Source organism: Homarus americanus, unplaced genomic scaffold, assembly GCF_018991925.1.
Source record: "Homarus americanus isolate GMGI-L3 unplaced genomic scaffold, GMGI_Hamer_2.0 scaffold367, whole genome shotgun sequence".
Lineage (NCBI taxonomy): Eukaryota > Metazoa > Arthropoda > Malacostraca > Decapoda > Nephropidae > Homarus > Homarus americanus.
The window spans coordinates 17,935,793-17,946,185 of NW_024743709.1; the positions used below are offsets into that span (position 1 = coordinate 17,935,793).

The window sequence follows — 10,393 nt, forward strand, 5'->3', positions numbered from 1 at the left end:
TCGTAAAAATCAACAAATAGCTCAACGAGGACCAGAAAATTTGACCAATATCACATGTCACTGTCCAACTTGGTGACGTAAGGTGGTGGTAACAATTGGAGCTATTTACATACTGGTACCAGGCCAAGTAAGCTTACATTTAACAATAGAACAATGGAGATCCCCTGAGCAACGCTCATGTGCATTATGCAGAAGACCCGACAGCAGCACCCTTTTCCACTACCTCCTAAGATGTCCCCACACACAACGCTTCCGTGACGCCTGCTGGACCACCACTCCACGACCCCCTGACGGAGACACGATGATCCTCCCCATACTGGCCAGATATTTTGTAAATAATATTGATTATGTGTTAAAGGAATATCCTTCCTTCCTTAGGCTTTTGTAAGCCCCTTTATAATATTTATACTGTATATACTTGTCACACTTGCCAGATGCTTCTGGTGTCATTGTACAGGGGTACCTAGTGACAGCACTAGGATCCCGCTTCCTCTATCAAGGAATAAACAATTGAAATTGAACAAAGGAGGGCTTGGTCACGTATTGTGAGGCAGCAGTGTTTCACCAGCGACAAGATAATCCTTTACCACATATTCACATAATCCTCACCACGAAAATTAAAATTACATAAAATACACAAATTACATAAACTACAGTATAATATCACACTTTTTTCCGTATTTGTATTCAAATATTAAAAACTTATTACCAACTCAGAATAATAATAATTAATAGAATATTTCCTAAACAGGTTTTATTCAACTGTTAGTTCAAAGACAGACGTAATGTTTCGTATCTTGTAGTCAAATCTCTCACCACGAAAAGCGATATTAAATTAATGTTGTCGAAATTTCTTATTAAATTGCAAAAATTTGAAAACTTTTGGAACAATCCGCCAGAGAGCGTTGTGATGGCACCGAGTGTGAGCTCATTTAAGACCAGGCTTAACCACCACTGGCGCAGGTACAGATACCTTTACATTCAGGAGCCAGTACCTGGCCAATACTTGCCAACAGTGTGCAACAGAGACGTTTAAAGTCTTAATTGTTTCTGTTTACCTCAAGTCTTGGATGATCGGGATAAGTACAGTACACCCCACACGAATGTTTACGTTGGAGTTGTTTACATAACAACAGTCAAACAATGGTGCCACTACTGATATGCCAGGTGGTGCCAGGGTCTTGTGGCACTGCCCGGTGGAAGTAATGATACGTCGTAACAACGGCCTAGTGTGTGCGTGTGGGGGGAGGAGGTTAGCTGCTGTGGAGTAACAAACTCTAGGAAGTACTACATTATGCCAAAGGACACATTGGGATACGCGGTTTATTCCTTAATATATTATCCATTAAATATAACCAATTGTTATACCCACACAGACACAAGCAAGAAGTTCCAACACAATACTAGAGCTGCCTGTCATGCTGTAACTCTCCCGCCAAGATCCTCACTCTGCCAACCATGACCAACACCCACAGGTACACCAGCCTCTGCCAACCATGACCAACACCCACAGGTACACCAGCCTCTGCCAACCATGATCAACACCCACAGGTACACCAGCCTCTGCCACCAATGTATTGTTCTGTAACTATGACTTTTACTGTATACCGCAGTACAGTATAGATGTTGTCATTATCCGAGTAATTATCACCACAGAAAGCTTTTGTTGTACGTCTGTGTACCGTCTGTTAGCTTCACATTATTATCCATCTTCGACAAGTTAACATAGTTCTTCTGTCTTAGGATACACATATAACTTGTATGTTCCCTACGACAGGTAAAGCACTGGCCAAGTTGCATCAAATGACTACTTGCAGCGTGGGTACTGTTACACACACCTGCGAGTACTAAGGTGTGCTGGGACACATCTTTATCTGCCCTTAACACCTGTCCATACATACATACTTACATGAAGTTGCTGATTTAAACGAAGTGCACCGTGATGCAAGCATAATACTCTAACAAATGAGCCTGATGACCATACTCTAAGCTAAGGCATGGACAGTCGGGTGTCTGTCTCTACTGGACTTTATGCACCTCTTCATGTGTGGCAGAACTTTGTTATGGAATCCAACTACGACTATGAACTGTTCTCCCTGATCCACCTTGTTTCTCATCCACGTCACTGATAGTGGCAAAAATACCTCTCGGTCTCTCACCACATAATCATATTAGTGGAAGACATTAAGGCTTTCGGGAAGGTTGCAGGACAAGAGGACATTACATTCATCAAAAGGATTGTACGATTTTTTTCAAATGGTCGACTAACTGACAACTGCTATTATATGTGAGGCCCATCAATCAACACTTTCCTGGTAGCTGAGCTGTAGATAAGGTGAAGATCCCAAACGTCGTAGTTGACAATCTCTGCAAGTAATGCAACAGCTGGGAGCAACTGCGACAAAACCCAACCAAACTCTTGGAATCATCAATCACACTTGTTACTACAAGAACTAGAAAATTATCCTTAACTCTATAACTTTCTCTGTTATACACTGTTGGCAAGTACTGGGCATGCACTGGCTCCTGAGTGTATCTGAACCCGCTCCAGTGCTTGTCAAGTCTGGTCTTGAAAGAGCTCGCACTCGGTGCCGTCACAGAATTTTCCAAGAGTTCACAACTCTCACTCCGAAAAATTTACCCCGCAGTTTTCTGGACTTGCTGCTTCTTCAACCTTGAGCTGTGACCCTGTAGTGGATTCCTCCCCTACAAACACTTGTCGCTGAGTAGCCGACCCCGCGAATTCCCCAGTGTATGCCTCGTAGTCTAGGTCAACCAGCGCCTCCTTACATGACGGAGGTCAACTATTAAGCCACGCCTACCTCCGCTATATAAGACCTGACCTCGTGGTGACCTGTCTCTTTCTACCTACAGCCAGTCTTCAAGTAACACCACCACCTCCACTACTGCTTGGCGGCCCTCGCTCCCGCCGGCGAGCATGGCGACCCACAAGCTGGTCCTCCTCTGAGCACCCTCACCAACCAGCTCTCTCTCTACATCACGCTTGGACTCACGCTGCTACCCCCCAGCACCAAGCTGCATTGTACATCCAATACAACATGTATACAGAGAGCACATTGTGAGTTTCCTTTCTCCATCCCATCCTGAGTGTGAACCAAATATCTCGTACCCCACAACCCCTTGTGGGGCGAGCGTCCGCCAGCTCCAGATAAGGACTCTCGACTGAGTAGTGTCCGTTGAGATGTTTATACACCTCATTTAGGTCCCCCCTTGCCCGTTTGTAGTATAAACTAGGCAATTGCAGGCGCTCTAATCACTCAGGGTAGTTGAGGTGCCGAAGTGCTGGCACCAGCCTGGTGGCCCTGCTTTGGACATTTTCAATCAACTGACAGTCCCTAACGTATCTCGGGGACCAGGCGGGTTGACAGTACTCCAGACGGGGCAACACCTCACTCTTGAAGATCGTTATGATGGATATCTGAATGACCTTCTTATAAGACCTAATAATTTAGTTGCTCGATTCACTTTCTCGCATTGGCCCGAGAACTTCGTCTCATTGTCAACATACACACCGAGGTCCTTTTCATATTCAGTCTCAATTAATGCAGTTTCTTCGTCCCGCTGGGACATATAATACGCCTCCTTACCGTTGGTACGTCCCAGGTGCAGCCTCTTACACTTCGTGACATTTGAATCTTAGCAGTCATTCATTCGACCATTCTTGAAGCTCACAGAGATCTTCTGCAGCTCCTCACAGTCTGCTTGGTTCTTAATTTTCCGAAATAACTTGTCATCATCCACAAATACAGTATTTGTATGGAGGAATGTACAGCTTCTGGCATGTCATTTATGAAGCAAATAAACAACAGCGGGTACACATTACGATTTCGTGCCATTAATCACCACACAGTGCCTGCGATCATGGAGAAAGTCTCCGATCCACGCTAAGGCACTTCCCCAGTACCTTGAGTATGGACTCGTATGTTCTGCACTTTGACCTGGTGCTTTTCTAAATCAACAAAGTAGGTTACGCATTAACAGATAAGTCATTTAAAAAACAATGGAACAATCAGGTTTCAAGGGCATCGACGAAACACTGTCACCTTCGTCTCTGCCACTTATGGTATACGCTGACACCCTGCATGGCTAAAAATAATCCCGGGAGCCTCTGTCACACCAACACTTTATACTAAATGGGGACACAAACACCCAAAAATGAACACCGTTGTAGGACTTCGCTCTCAGGAACTATCAAAGCTTGCCGTCTCCTAAGTCGCGCACCATTGGAAAAATATATTATATACTACAGTAAATTTTCATATGTTTCACTGTCTCGGATTTCCTTCATAACACAAGTTGAGTCTATGGTAATCTTGCTGTACATTACTGAGGGAGCGGCTACATCAAGAATTGGGCTATACGACCTTTCGACAAATAATGAGATTTCCTCGGCAGAGGGAAGAGATAAGATAAAAACTGCATCATAAAAGCATCAAACAATAATTTCAGATATAATGGGAATAACAGGAAGCCATTTATCCAAGGATGGCCAGAGATGGTTAACGACTTATATAAAGGTTTACTGACACGTCTCAAGCTTATTTTGCTAAATTGGAGGCTCCGGAAGGGACCTGTGACCTGGGAACTCGGTATCCGAAACTGGAACCGATTATTTAACAACAATAATAATGACTCGTGGTTGAGCTTCTCGAGTGTTGTACATTTACCTGTAGGTCATGAAAATGTGTGTCTGTGCGTGGGGGGGGGGGGAGCTGTTGTTACACAGAGTTGGAACACTTATCAAGGAGTGATGCAAGTGTTCCATAAGTCCTGTACATGCACATATCCTGCTGTGAAATAACAATGGATGATAACCGGGGGAGGGGGGGGCTGGGCGGAGGTGTATAGTACTGGTGGTGAAGCGACTGATACCTGACGAATGCTGACGATAATACGAAGGGGGCGTGAGTGATTGTGTGTGTGTGTGTGTGTGTGTGTGTGTGTGCATATGTGTGCTACCTCTTCTCTACCGCTGTGTGAATAGGTACAGTAAGTGCCCCCCCTCCTCCCTCTATCATCCCTGGTATCTTAGGCCAACGTGCGCCAGCCACCAGGTGGAACTAGTGCAGGTGGGCGTTCCAGCTACGATCTCGATCTGCCATAGTCACACACGCACCTTCGTCAGAACAACACCTATACTGTACAGGTAACTAACTGCGCGTGTGTGTGTGTGTGTTGGGTAGTCAAGTGCGGCACATTTAGGCATGAGGATACTACAGCATCTGTACAGTTGACATAAAGCTGTAGGCAACTTGTATTCACTCATTATATCTAAATCAAGAATCTGCAATATGAGGATAAGGTTTTATGGTTTATTCTTCTTATAAGTTTATCATTGTTAACATTTTCTTTAGAATTAGCGTGATAATAGATGATGTTCATGATCTATTATCAACACGGATATGAACCACTAAATGTTGAAGATGATTATTATTAAGTTACGCCCCACACAAAATGGTGCGTAGGCCGTATTGCCAGTTAGAACCAAATCCGCCATGACCCAAGGCGTCGACGGCCAGTAAACCAAGGAAGCAAGCAAAAACCAAACAGTGTTGGGTCTTCAGTCGACGTTCTGTATATGGATGTATTTACAACTAATTTTATCTAACTTACAGCACGTATAATTTTCATACTAAAGAATTTATATATTTACCCCCCCAAAAACCCTTAAAGTCGGTGAAGACAAAAAATCGTTGGAGTACAGTAACCGGAAATAAACTTACTGTCGACGTGGTGTAGTGTAAGAGATGTTATGAGATGTTATTGACATTAAAATGTTGAATATTATAGACTTGCTACTAATACTATTAAGGGGCTGTTTCAAGGATTCAAAGTTGGCAAGATACTATTTTTGAAGTGTGTGTGTGTGTGTGTGTGTGTGTGATAATATATATATATATATATATATATATATATATATATATATATATATATATATATATATATATATATATATAGAAGTATGTGTGTTTGTATGTCCGCACGAGAATCTCGGAACCTACTTTACTACTTTACCGATCTGTAGTGATGATGGATGGTGTTATATGTAGTGATGATGATGTATGGTGTTATATGTAGTGATGATGGATGGTGTTATATGTAGTGATGATGGATGATGTTATATGTGGTGATGATGGATGATGTTATATGTAGTGATGATGGATGATAAGATATGTAGTGATGATGGATGGTGTTATATGTAGTGATGATGGATGGTGTTATATGTAGTGATGATGGATGGTGTTATATGTAGTGATGATGGATGATGTTATATGTAGATGATGGATGATGTTATATGTAGTGATGATGGATGTTATATGTAGTGATGATGGGTGGGATGTAGTGATGATGGATGATGTTATATGTATGATGGATGATGTTATATGTAGTGATGATGGATGGTGTTATATGTAGTGATGATGGATGGTGTTATATGTAGTGATGATGGATGGTGTTATATGTAGTGATGATGGATGATGTTATATGTAGTGATGATGGATGTTGTTGTATGTAGTGATGATGGATGGTGTTATATGTAGTGATGATGGATGGTGTTATAGGTAGTGATGATGGATGATGTTATATGTAGTGATGATTAGACAATAAAATAATAACAGTTTAATGCTAAAAAAATATACTTTGCTGTACCGTTGTAGTGGAACTTACATACACCGTTAATGAACTATTGATGGAAGAAGAAGTTTTAGGGACTGAACAGTGAGACAATGTGGAGCCTCCCAGATGGTGGCGTCCTACCGTGGCCTAGCGAATGAGCCGCCCGGACCAAACTTGGCATGGATAGCAAGTGTCATGTGGGGATCTCAAAAAAACCCAACCAACCCGATTCGACACACCCAACCCGACCCGACCCGACCCGTTTAACCACACAGAGGTTGAAAAGGATGTGGAAATGTTGTAAAGTCCTCAACTGAACTCACTAACATGGTCTACCCAAACATTATCCACCACTACAAGGCTCACAAGTGGCTGCGTGAACGAGCAATTCTGGAACCAAAGAAAGAAACAGTGGCTGAAATCAACATGACTCTACTCAGACAGCTTCCAGGCAGTGAGACCTCATTCAAATCTGTTGATACAGTAATCGACCAGGACCAAGCAGTCCAGTACCATGCAGAATTCCTTAATTCTTTGGAGCCCGCTGGAATGCCTCCTCACCACCTCACTCTCAAGATTGGAACTCCTATAATGCTCTTAAGAAATCTTGAACCTAGGGAAAGAGCCGCCCGGAGGGCGGCGATTCCGCTAGTAGTAATAATAATTAACGGTTTATTGAAAAGGCATGGCAGCCGGAAGGCTGAAAATATACAGTTGCATAATTGGGGAATGGCAATTAATATACAAGTAACAAATGTGATACAAATATGATACATAATAACTAGGTGGGGAGAAAGTCATACTAGAGGGCATTTCAAGATAATGACAGTGCAAAAGGGTATAAGATTGACTGGGAGTGACTACACTGGTTGATTACAAGTTATTGATAATTTTTACAATGGTTGGGACTGGGCTGTTTGTATAGCAATTAGTACGTGCTCGTATGGGCTGGACGCGGTTGTGGTGTCGAACAGCAATTCGCGAACGAAGGATCTCGGGTGGTAGTAGGAGCCGGTGTCGAGGATGGTGCAGAAGTTTCTCACCGAATTTGCAGATGAGGTCGTGGTGATGGTCAGAGAGAGCGCTTCTTGATATGTTAAGTAGGAAAGGGAGAGAAAAATCTTGCATGCCCTCTTTTGCACTTTTTCTAGGTGTTTACGTTGTGTGGCATTTAGAGAGGAAGATCAGGCAGGGTAGGCATAGGTGAGCTTGGGAAGTATGAGTGCCGAGTAAACACTGGGGAACTCGGGCGCAGGAACTACGAGGGACTTGAGTCGGCGGAGGAGGTGGAGACGGAAACTGGAGGATTTGACAATTTCACTGACGTGTGTTTTCCAATTTAGTTTGTTATCTATAGTGACGCCGAGGGGCTTAGCGGACTCTACAACCTGGAGTGTGTTAGGGCCTAAAGTAATGGAAGGGGGTGAGATGACGTCGGAGGAGAGGTTGATGTGCTTAACCATGGGCATGGTATGGCTTATGGTAACATGGTTGTTGGTGGCCCAATTTTGGAGACCAATAAATCCTGGAGGGCGGTATAGTCGGGAGCCGAGTTGTTGACACTGATCCCAATGGTGGAGTCGTCGACACATTTCCAGCATCATTGATAAGCATAAGGGCGCAGAGTGTTCCCATTTTGGTGCCTTGCGGGACGCCACAGGTGAGTGATTGAAAAGTGGAGACAGCCCCTCGGAAGCGTACGGCTTGGCGTCGGTCACTAAAGAAGTCTGTAAGCAATGGTGTAAGACGTCTTCGAAACCCGAGGTCGATAGCTTTGTTGATGATTAAATTGAGGTCGACTAAGTCAAATAATTTGGTGAAGTCGATGAAGACGACAGCCACAGACGTTTTTCGTTTTTACAGATGGTGGTACATGTAGTCGAGAAAGCTGACAAGACAGTGAATGGTAGAGGAAGTTTTCATATTGAGAAATTGCTGAGAATCTATGGCGCCTGCAATATCCGCACCCAGTCAACAACGAAACTTTCACAGATTAAGCTGGGAATTGGGATGATTGCAATGGGTCGTAGCTCATTTAAGGATTGTGGACTGGTTGACTTGGGCACTGGTGACAGATATGAGGTCTTCCAGTCAGCTGGGCATCTTGCTTGGCTGAGGGGTTTAGCTAGTTCCGGAGAGAACTCCTTGTAGAGTTTCAATGGTAAGTCAATGGGGTGGTGGAGCGCTTTAACTTTAGTGTGTGTGTGTGTGTGTGTGTGTGTGTGTGTGTGTGTGTGTGTGTGTGTGTGTGTGTGTGTGTGTGTAAAGAAGGCGTCAATAGTACAGAACGTATATGGGTAAATATAAAGTCCACGCTTCTTACCCTACAAACATATGGAGAGAAAACCAAGCCCTTTTTCACGATCTTGGTTATTGGATTTCCTTAATTTACAGCAATCACACCACTCCCTAGACTACCCTTTATTATCTGTACTTAAACTGACGTCCCAAATCAATACGGTGTAGGTGTAGTCAACGTATTGGACGCCGCATTACGATAACAGGAAGCCCATCATGTCAAACGGGCCACGGAGAGCATCTGTGTATATTTACTGTACCTTATTCTGACTGCTGTTTCCATGCCTTGGTAGAGTTCCTTCAATAAACCCATTCACTACTTACATGGTAACTTCGACCAGTATAGCTTACAGGTTTATTCATGCACTACTTAACCCTTACGGTAATCTACTAGGTGTAACACTTATTATTCACTGTTTGCCATAGTCGTTATATTGCCCCACATGGGTACCTACAGTACTGAACCACATTATCGTTTATCTTGGGCTACCATTGGTTGAGTTAAATTACTGCTAGCCATTGTATATTGCTCATGCACATGCTGAGCCAAAGTGGACTTGTATTATGATTTACTGAATATCTATCTATATATCTATTTATTTAACTATATATCTATTTATCTATATATCTATCCATCCATCCACCCGTTTATCAATATCTATATATTTTATCTTTATATATCTATATCCGTTTATACGTCTATCTATCTATTCACCGCATTCTATGCCGTCGCAACTCCAAGATGGAGTCAGCCAGAGTAACTCTGGGGGTGTTGATGACACTGCTAGTGTGTGAGCTGGTACCGGCCAGCCTGACCCCTGAGATGCCAACCCCTCAATGGCAGGAGCAGACCCCGGGAGGACCTGAATGCCAAGATGGAATTTTACAGGCAGAGGTTTCGTGATGATGGTGGCTGCAAGCAACACCCGTCTCCGCCTGATGGCCGTGAGTACTGTCCACACACACACACACACTTATTATATGCAGACACACATACACATGCTGCGCATGCAGCATACATATACGCGTGTACAGGCGCACATATAAGCACATACAAATATACACATATGCATATACACTCACAAACAGAGATGGGGAGAGTCCTGGATTGAATGTATAACTCTTGTTGTTGTAACACTTGATACTAACCCCAGTATCGTTATGAGCAAGTTTCAAGGTTTACCCCTGTGGCCGGTCATTTAACCTCGTCTCTTGAACTGATACCGCAGAAAGAACGCCCCTGCGGACACATAAGATTTAAGGGGTATATACCAGACGCTGTTGACTTATTTATGGTGGAGTCAGATCTGGTAACGCAAGGTTCTCCACTTCGACAGAGCCTTACAGGTCTCTTTCTCTTTGTCAGGGCGTCTCTATCTCGTTAACAAGGTTCCCCTAACCCAACAGCCACTCTGCCAACGGTGCCCGCCTCCTTCATGACGGAGCTGGAGATCGCCTT

The 10,393-nt window shown here is 43.5% G+C and overlaps 1 long non-coding RNA gene across 1 annotated transcript; it reads left to right on the plus strand.

Moving 5' to 3' along the window:
* The first annotated feature begins 9,770 nt into the window (after window positions 1-9,770).
* LOC121877385 lies at window positions 9,771-10,393 on the plus strand. Its single transcript, XR_006090995.1, has 2 exons — window positions 9,771-9,879; window positions 10,342-10,393. It is a non-coding gene; the product is annotated as an uncharacterized LOC121877385 (long non-coding RNA).